Genomic DNA, 9,833 nt, shown 5'->3' on the forward strand with positions numbered 1-9,833 from the left:
GCATTGATTTTTCCAAGCAAGCTTCCAGTAAGCAAATCCCATCACGCTGTTACTTAGCCCCCGAAAATGCCTACAGGTGCAATGCTGCATGAGCTGAAACAGAAGTTATCCTTAGGAAACTTGGCACTAAGTGATTCTTGTCTATGGTTGCAATTAGTAGCATCAGTGCTGTTGCTTTCTGTGCTACTGCTCCATCTGCAAGAGAGGATGGTGAATCTGAACAGGACTTTGGTGGCAGACAGTGGTGCCAACTGCAGTAACTGCATGGCCTGAAAGAACAAATTCTGTGTGTTGGTGGTGCAGCTGCCTTTGAATCAAAAGCTCCTGACGAGACTGCCCTGGCTAGAGACTAGAAGTTAAGCAGCAGGAGCACCATTTGGGGCTTCATTTCACTTCTTGGTGAAAAAAACCCCCTAAGAATTCCTGTAGCATTAACATTTATTTTGATACAAATGGCAAAACAATTCAGCAAATGGAATCTTTACAGCTGAGAGATTGAGTAACAAGGGAAAGAAAATGTCAATGCAAGTTAAAGCAAATTTAATAAAGCAAATAAAAACAGTATACTGACACTGAAATATAATCTTAACGCTCTGACTGCAACTAAATGAAGCCAGGAAATTCTCAGCAAAGTGTTCCCTCAGCCCTCTTAAATCAACCCATTTTGTTTAGGCATTGTTGCACATAAGCGCCTTTATGAGATGGCCCCAAAACACTGGCTGATAATCTGAACACTGAGAAGATATTTATTTTGTCGGCTGTGTGTGTGGGTATCTCTGTGATGGATGTATCAGCTCGGATTCTGCAAACCATTGGAAAATCAGCTAAACTTTAAATATGTGCTTACACAGTTTGCAAAATCAAGGTCACTGCGCTCCAGGAAAAGTGGGATCTGCAAGGAGGTACTGAAGGCACAACAGTGTTACCAAGGTCCCTTTGTAGGTACTCTAAAGCTGCTTTTCAGAGATACTAAAGAATTCATAGAATCATAGAATCATAGAATCCTAGGGGTTGGTAGGGACCTCGAAAGATCATCTAGTCCAACCCCCCCTGCCAGAGCAGGGCCCCCTAGAGTACATCGCCTAGGAACGTGTCCAGGCGGGTTTTGAATGTCTCCAGTGAAGGAGACTCCACAACCCCCCTGGGCAGCCTGTTCCAGGGCTCCGTCACCCTTACAGTAAAAAAAAATTTTTCTGATGTTCAACTTGAACCTCCTATGCTCCAATTTACATCCATTACCCCTTGTCCTATCACTGGTCACCACTGAGAAAAGCCTAACTCCATCTCCCTGACACTCACCCCTTACATATTTGAAAACATTGATGAGGTCACCCCTCAGTCTCCTTTTCTCCAAACTAAAGAGACCCAGCTCCCTCAGCCTTTCCTCATAGAATTTATCTTCACAAAATCTTTAAGGGACCTTCATTTGCCAGATGAGAAGCTGAGGTGCTGAGGGACAAAGCTCTTCCAGCAGTCTCAGAAGGTGTGTGTAGGACTTGAACTCTCGGTACTTCCAGTCAACGTTTCATCCCTGAGATGTCCCACTCGTTGACTGAAAAGAATTAAAAGCTTCAAAACTTGGGGCCTCTGGACTGCCTTGTATTGTAATTCAATGGAACTGAGGGCCTCCAGATCTAGAATTGCCTTGAGTCCTGCTTGCATTAGAGGTGTAGGATGAGCTTTGGGTCAGGATGGAGCTGCCACACAAACCTTCTCTGCAGATAGAAGAGGATGGGTGATGAACACCATAGGAAGCATTTTTACTCAACAGCAGGGTTTTTTTTTCCCTAAAAAAATTCTCAAAGAAAATGCTGGCTCTGAAAAAGTGGCATTTGTGTCTTGTCTTCCATCTCTCACTGGAAATCTGTGCCTTAAAATATATTTAGAATTCTCATTCTTCATTCTTATGCAAAAAAAAAAAAAAAAAAAAAAGTCTTTCTCACATGAATAATCCTGTGAAAGCCTTCAGAGTCTGCTTGGATTGCTAGGTCTACAGGTCTTTTGGGTGAGATAATATAAGCAACAGTTTGTGACAATTGCTTGTGCTTTTGTTCCTCCACCTCTGAGGAGTTAGACCAATGAAATTTGAACCTTCTTATTCTGTTTGCAGTTGAATAAGAAAACACTGATATCAGCCAAATGTATGCCCTTGGTTGTTCTTGCTTCTGTTCAGAAAGTACACCTAAAATTTCTCTTCCAGAAGCACAGCAGAGATAAATTTCTTACATAGATTTGCCTTGCTGCTGGATTCCATGTCCAAGAAGCTCTGACCTGCTTTTGCCTCTCAAGTCCTCACTGCTAGTCCTGACTGTGTCTTTATTGAAGAGCCTTCAAAGCCCATCTCCATCCTGCTTGTCACTCTTACTGAGTAAGGACAAATCTGTGCCCACTTCTGACAGGCCACAACTAATTGATTCTCAAGCAGTGAAGTTTTCCAGCCAACACTTGCAGTATCTGCCCTTCCCCATGGACTCAAGGAATGGCCTTGAATATATTCAAAACTATCTGGTTTTGTAATATTTAAACTATGCTTCCTCTCTGGGTTTCTCACCAAAAGCCTGTCAAAGACAGGGGAGCAGTAACAAGATACTGATCAAAACCTTTTTGTTCCTTTTACATTTTCCCCTCATTTTATCATGCACTGCTGTGTGCAGGTTGCCTGCACATGGTCTCTCTATTTACCATGTCAGGCTGGGAGATCCATGAGGCTGGAGCTGTCATTTCCTGCAGCCCCCTGAATACTGGGATCTTAATCTGTGCTTAGGACTCCCAGAATCTGTGGCAGTATCAGCATTACAAACTCTCCTCTGCTTGCGTGCAGGAAAATCCAGTAAACCCATCTGGATATAGCTCAGTCCTGCTTTTAATTCCTGAGTGGTGGCACACACTGTCTGTGGTTGTCTGCTTTGGAGAGGCTCTGAGTGCTCCTTCTGATCTTCAGCTCCCCCGGTGACTTGGTGAGGATGTGGCCCCCATGCTGAAAGGGTTAGAAGCCAAAATAAGTGTTGACACCTTTCTAGGTTACAAGCCAATCTTGGTATGTTCCTGTAGTCTGAGGCTAGGAAGCTGTTTTCTTTCCTGAAATCCCGTTTATTTGCTGCAGTGATTCAGGGCCTGACTTTTCTAAGCTTTTACCTTTCCGTGACTTCAGGACTGGGCCAAATCACAGCTCAGCCTGAGCTGTCGGTCACTGTTAATTATTATTAGCCCCCTGCTGATGCTTTTCCACATGAAAGCAAGAGTCTCTTTGGCACTTTTCTTACTTTTCTTTAAAAGATGGAAGGCGGAATAACAAAGTTCTTAATTAGCTGAGCTGGTGTTGCAAAGCTTAGTGTCAGATTTCCAGGTCAGTGTTTGATGGAGGAATGATAGGGGGAAGTGATGCATCGACATTGATTAAAGAGCAGTGATGAAGCAAGATAAAATTGACATTTAATTCTTTCCAGCTAAAATAATGTGACTGACAATACTTAAAGGTGAACAGCCTTATTTCTTAAATCAACAATGCAACCTGCAAAAACATCCGTCACAGCAGTCTTTTCTTAATTACTAGCATCTAATTAGCCCCATATCACTGTAGCACACTGATTAAAATAAAAGGTGCCTGCCACTCTTTCTATTTTGGGTATATCTGAGAAGGGCAAAGGATATGAAATTAACTGGCACTTCCAACTGTTTCATCCAGAGACCTTGCAAAGAGTGCAGCTCTTTTCTCTATTCTTCATTCCTTAGTCAAACGAAGTAGTAATCTCAGATGAGTTGTTTTTGTTGTTTTTTTTTTCCCCTGGGTGCTGACAGGAGACACCTCGCAGGAAGCACCAAGAAACCCCCTAGAGGGGTTTGGGAACACTGCAAAAAGCTGAGCTGCTGCTTTTCCTGTTGCTAGTAATGGGGAACAATGAATATTTTATATGTCCAAGCTTGGTGTTGTTTTGTTTTTCAATTTAGTGCATTTTTAAGCTTACTCAAACTAGCAAAATAATGCTGCTTCACTTCCTTCAAATTGACAAAAGGCTTTTGATCATTTTCCATTCCTTAACTTTTTTCACTTGCAAGAAACAAAGGAAGTAACAAACATAAATCCCTCAATACCTTATTTTCTACAGGGGGTCTGGAGTGCAGCTGATTACTCTGTGAATGTGTTCCTATTGCAGAAAAGAGCATCCAGGTGATAATGCTTGAAGTAGCAGCTAATGCTCATTTTTGAGCTCTGATTGAGCTGAAATATTGCTTGTTGCATCAGGGTGATGAAAACGGGAGATAAGAACCCAGAGAAGTAGCATCCTTTTATCAGTAGATGGTAGTATAACAACATGGAAGGGCTGTGGCTGCTCTAAAGTTGCCCCAAGATCCAGGCTGTTATACTTGAATCTTAAGTGAAAAACAAGACAAAGAAAGGCAGAGAATAAGTTTGGACTCCTGTTTTACTCTTCACCAAATTGTAGTTTACAATGAAGGAAATTAATGTATATTTTTATTCATGATTTATGCATGGTTTATCTAAAGCAGTGTGAATAATTGATTACTTCTGTTCCCTGGCAGTGCAAAAAAATTAAAATAAATACGCTTTTTTGAAGAAGAAAAAAAAAGATAGAAAATCAAACAGTGAAAGGGAAGGAGCAGACTCTTTTGTGTCGAAATAAACGTTTAATTTCTCTCCAAAACAACCGTTTTGTTCCGTAAATACTTTGCTTTTAAGGATGGTTTGAATCACTTACCATAAAATTAAAGGGAATTGCCAAACAAAATAGTTGTAGTTCAGTTCTGGCTTGTACATATCAAAATAATGGGCTTCAAACCTTGTTTCCTTTCCTGTCTCAAAGGCAAAGGGTTTGGGACAAGCTTCCCAGAAGGTGGGTGCTGCCAAAACTGAAATTATCATGAGAATGTTTCAACCAAGTCAGTGACCATGGAACCTCTTGGTCTGTCCCTGAATTTCCAGCTATGAAAATACAAATGAAACAGAACAAACCTGCAGAGGGGTCTCATCCCTCTGTAAACACACATTTGCAAAGTCTTTTATTTATTTATTTATTTTAATTAAAAGCAGGCTTTTCCTGTATGTGAACTCAAGGATCCCAGGGGCTGGATTCACAATGTAAATGCACTTAGGCTAAAGAGATCTGTATTGATCTGTATCAGCAGAGGATCTGGCTCAGGAGGAGCAAACTCTTATGGTATTGAATTTGTATGTGCTGAATTCTTTCTGTGCTTTTGTAATCAAGGTTTTGACAGCAGAAAAAGTGAAAAGGAGGGATTTGCAGAGATACTGGCATCTACTGTTTTTACTCTTCCATGTCTTTTTTTAGCAAAAGTACCATTTTAGGGGCCATGTTAATGAAGATGAAGGGCTTTTGGTTGCAACTGGATTCTGATCCAAACCCCACTCAATATATCTGACAAGTGACAGCTTTTCTTTATAAAATTCTGAGGGGGAAAAGAATCTATTATGAATTTCAGATTTCAAGCATATTATGGCTGGGTCTGTAGCTTGTTGAAGAGCGATGCTATTTTTCTTCACATTTTTTCTTCCTCTCTCAAATTCTTCACTGCTAAAAATATATTGGAAATATTATCTATTTTTAAGTCCACTCTAATAGATGTACCCGTGAATTAAAATCAATGCTACAGTGTGAATGTATGAATGAATAATAGAAGAAAACCACTAATAATGTTTCCACAAGGAAGAAGGGTTGGTCATCAGAAGCCTGAGGTGTGAGTTCCTGTCTTGTTTTATTGCACACTTATGTGCTTTTGCAATTCAGAGTGAGGTTAGGATCTTTGTGGCTTGAAGTCTCATTTGGGATCAGAGGTCACAGAAAAAAAGAAGAGCCAGAAAAAGCTGTTTCCTCAGCACATTGTGGGTCTTGGCAACCACCTCAGGCCTGGGACCCATGCTGCTTGCCCTTGGCTGCTGGCAGGGGAAGTGTGACCTTATGTAGAGAGCTGAGGATTTGTCATTGTATTTAAACTGCATTTTTAAAGTTTATTCAGTGAGGCCTGTGATTTTGGAGCAGGTGGAGCTCCTTTCCATAGTGCCCAGTGTTGTGGCCAAAAGAAGAGCAGGGGGAGGTCTGTCTTGGTAGTTCTCCAGCCAGGGAATGGTTCTCTGTGGTCAACCTGGACTTCCAACCACAGGGTTGTCCCTTTGGAGCCAGGACCACTATCCCAGGCTGGTTTACAGTGGGATTTTACTTGGATATTGGTGAACCTGTTGTCTGCAACATGGCTGATTCTGCTGCTGGAGGGTGTGATGGGTAGGGATGGAACAAGAAAATGTTCTTCAACCACAGTTACCTTGGCTGTTGAGGTCAGTGTGTGTGTGTATGTATGGATGTACAAATATATCCCCTGTTTATCTGTTTGGTGCTCCTGAAAGACACTCCACGAGGAAGGCTCTGTACAAGCTATTCCTGCATTTATTTTGGTAAATCCTTCTTTGTGCTCTCCTCTCCCTCCCTCTGCCTTTCCAGGGGCTGTGCTGAGGGTTTGCTGCTGGACACACGATGTGATTGCAGGAGCTGTGGAGAGCTGGGAGGGAGGTAGGGGAGGTCTCTCACCAGCAGCATCTTTCTCCATGCCCAAGAGGACCTATTTTCTGTTTCCTGTGTCATTGTTGGTGTTGGTTACAAACCCTGCCAAGCCATTTGGTGATGCTGTGGCTCAGTGCTGGTGGGTCAGCCAGCATTTCTGTGATGGTAAACTGCTACTTGGCACATTAGGCTGCAGATGACAAAATCTATTAAAGTGCAGATATATTCAGAGCATGTGGAAAGGGAGGCAGGCACAGGAAGGTATTTCAGAATACCAGAAAGCAGGAAAAAGTAATTGCCTGATACATGCAGTACTTTTATGGGGACATTCAGGCTGTGTAAGTAACATAGTAGCAGCACAACTCCGGATGCAAATACATTCTGCCTCTGCCACCAGAAAAGCTGTTACAGCAATCTTTTTCCTTTTTTGTTTCCACCTAAAGGCAGATCGAGGGGTTTGCTGCCACGTCTGAAAAAGTGCACTGGCATTTATTAGGTTAAGAATTTTCTGGATTTGTTTTTATGTCTTATTATGACTGGATGTAAATTTGTGTTCTCTCTCCTCTGGGTACAGGCAGAGATACTCCAGCCACTGCCTTTTCTGGGTAGAGATGAGTTGTACTTAAAGGAAAGCTCCAGGAGATGGAGGAGGTTTATGCCTGTGTGGGAACCTTCCTGGATGGAGAGATGAACCCTGTGCAAAAAGAATGGTGCAACTGAAGAAAGACTCAGTAATTTTAGGTGGTTTTAATTAAGGTGAGAGTGGTGCTACCATGCTGGAGTGCCAGTTGGTTGTATCTAGTGCTGGAAAGCCAATTAGATGAACATGGAGCATCTTGTGCTAATGGATTAAATCCAGCTTGGCAGGAACCTCACTGTTCCTTTCCAAAGAGCAAACGTGCACGTGTGTGTGCACATCTGGGACTGCCACTAACACAGCTTGGCAAACCTGTGCTATGAAATCACAGCATGGTAGAAACCATGAAGGCTACTTGTAGGAGCTTAGATGAAGGAGGAACAAGAAATCTAATGATTGCCATTCAGGTAGGGGTACAGATGACAGGATGACTGAAACAATTGAATTCTCTTTGTCTCAGTCCTATTCCAGTAAAACCAGCTGTCCAGTCCCATGAAAGAAAAGCTCTCCTCTGAGGAACTGGATGAAAGGTGTGTGGCCCTCTGAGCTTTCTGGCTGAGGCTGGAGAAGGTGTTTTGCAATGCCACATGAGGTCTTGCTGATCTCTAGGGAAGCTGAGCTTTGGCACAAGGTGCCAGAGGATGAGCAGGCAGCATCACTGGGCTGTGCATATATAGAAACCAAGTTTCCAGCAGGGAATGGGTGGTTACAAAGGGCCTTCAGAGGCTTAATAGCTCTGTAGGTTTGTCTGCACAGAGCAGGTTGAGAACAGTGGGATCTCCTCAGCAGGTGGACCCTGTGTTTAAGTATCTAAGTCTTAAAGCCAGCTTGCTGGGTCATTTAACAGAGGTTGCTGTTTGAATGCTTTGGAGACAGGTGAGCAGCAGTGGAGGCTTTTACAGCAGAGAGGTCAGGAACAACAAAAACAATCAAAAAGGACACTAGAGGAGGGAGAGTACAGGAGAAACATGGACCCTCCAGTGCCCATGTGAAGGAAGAAATAAGTCAAATCAGGTTCCCCAGGTCTGGGGAAAATGACAGAGGAAAACATACCAGGAAGAAACAAGTCTGGAGTGAAAGTTTTTGTTGAGCTGAATAATTTTTGGTCTTTCTAGGGTTCCATGAGATTTCCATGTTGGGAGGCTCTGGGAAGAGGTAGTTCCCAGGCCTGAGGAGACAGGACCCAGCTCTGGCAGCATATTTGCTGGGAGAGGGCTCCTGGTTTTTATTTGTGCAGCTGTAGATCAGAGTTCCTGCAGTGATTCAGCTTTCTTGCAAAGAGAGAGGATGCTGAAACTCTTGAGTTTTTATTTCATTCACTTCTGAGCTTGTGCCACTAAGAATTTTGCACAGCTCCTTTCTTGCACTGGCTATGGTAATAAATAAAAATAGATTGTCCAGGTGTGTCCAAAGCCAAACTTTCATCTACAAACTGCATCTTTGATATTGGGAGCATTATTCACTTACACAGAGCTTAGAAAAAGATGTGGATCAGTTCAAATCCAGGGCAAAATTCCTGCCATGCAGGTGGATGCTGAAAAACAGGGCTGACTTTATGTGTGTTGTGCTCAATAACAGAAAGCCTGGGATGAAAGCATTTCACAGGCTTCTCTGCCTCACTGAAGGCTTGATTGAGAACATAAAACTCTATGTGTAGACAGAAGTTGTTTCACATCACTTTTAAGAACAGTCAGGTTAGTAATTTTCTTTGCAATTTTTTCAGCTGTTTATGGGGAAGTCATCTCTGGAGAGCACTTTCTGTGCTCTCAAAATCAGGAGTTAAGGGATATTGCTGAACTAGCTGTATTTAACTAAATACTTGCTTTTGCATCAGGAAGGCTACCCAGTTTTTAGTCTGATCATCACTAAAACAGAGAAATGTGGCATTCTTATGCAACATCTGATACTGGGTCTAATTAGCTACCGTTCTTAAATCTTTGATGGTTTGGCTGGTATTCTAGATTGTCTCTCTGCTCAGAAACCTAAGCAACTGTCACTTGAATGCTGTTCATCAAGAACCTTTAACCAACTGCATTTATAACCAAATCAAGTATTGGAAGGCTTACTTACCTTAATTCTCCTTCTGCCTGCAGTCATCTCTTCCTCCTTTCCATGGCAGTCCTTAGCTCCAGGGACAGGATCAAAGGATCAAAGATTCCTTTTGGGATGGGGTTCCTCTTCTGGTGGACTTCTACCAGATGAAGACTCCTGTTCTAGTCGTCTAAGAGAAAAAGGCACTTCTAAGGTGTGATTAATCTCATCCAAAAATAGAAGTTTAAAGGAATGAGATTAATAGAATTCTAGGAGTGCTTATTTTGGTCTTGCCGAGTACCTTAGATGTCGCATTCACAACGTCTAAAAATAGATGTGATTAATTTGATCCTTGGTGTCATTCTGTTAGATCTGATATAAAGACTGTTGCAGTCAATGGAAATACTCTCTTGTAGGTGTAGTTACATACTGCATTGATCTTATTCCTGATCCCTTACTGTGCATTTTAATTTGAGCCAGTGCTGTCTCCTCTTTTAAGAGGTGGAGAGAAAATACAGTCAATTACACCATGAAAGCCACGAAGCTCTTCCAGTGATCCAGACTGGCTGGGAAGATACATTTGAAACCATTCACCCATTCCATTAAAAAAATACTAGGGAGCGTGCATCCCT

At 42.3% G+C, this 9,833-nt stretch overlaps 1 long non-coding RNA gene across 1 annotated transcript in view; it reads right to left on the reverse strand.

Moving 5' to 3' along the window:
* The window catches only part of LOC139800796 (uncharacterized), a 34,057-nt gene extending 24,699 nt beyond the window's left edge, over positions 1-9,358 (reverse strand). Inside the window, exon 1 of the long non-coding RNA XR_011727935.1 lies at positions 9,241-9,358. This is a non-coding gene — a long non-coding RNA (uncharacterized lncRNA). The remainder of the gene's footprint in view (positions 1-9,240) is intronic.
* Between the last annotated feature and the right edge of the window lie 475 nt (positions 9,359-9,833).

The sequence above is a fragment of the Heliangelus exortis genome, chromosome 11 (genome assembly GCF_036169615.1).
Source record: "Heliangelus exortis chromosome 11, bHelExo1.hap1, whole genome shotgun sequence".
Classification (NCBI taxonomy): Eukaryota; Metazoa; Chordata; class Aves; order Apodiformes; family Trochilidae; genus Heliangelus; species Heliangelus exortis.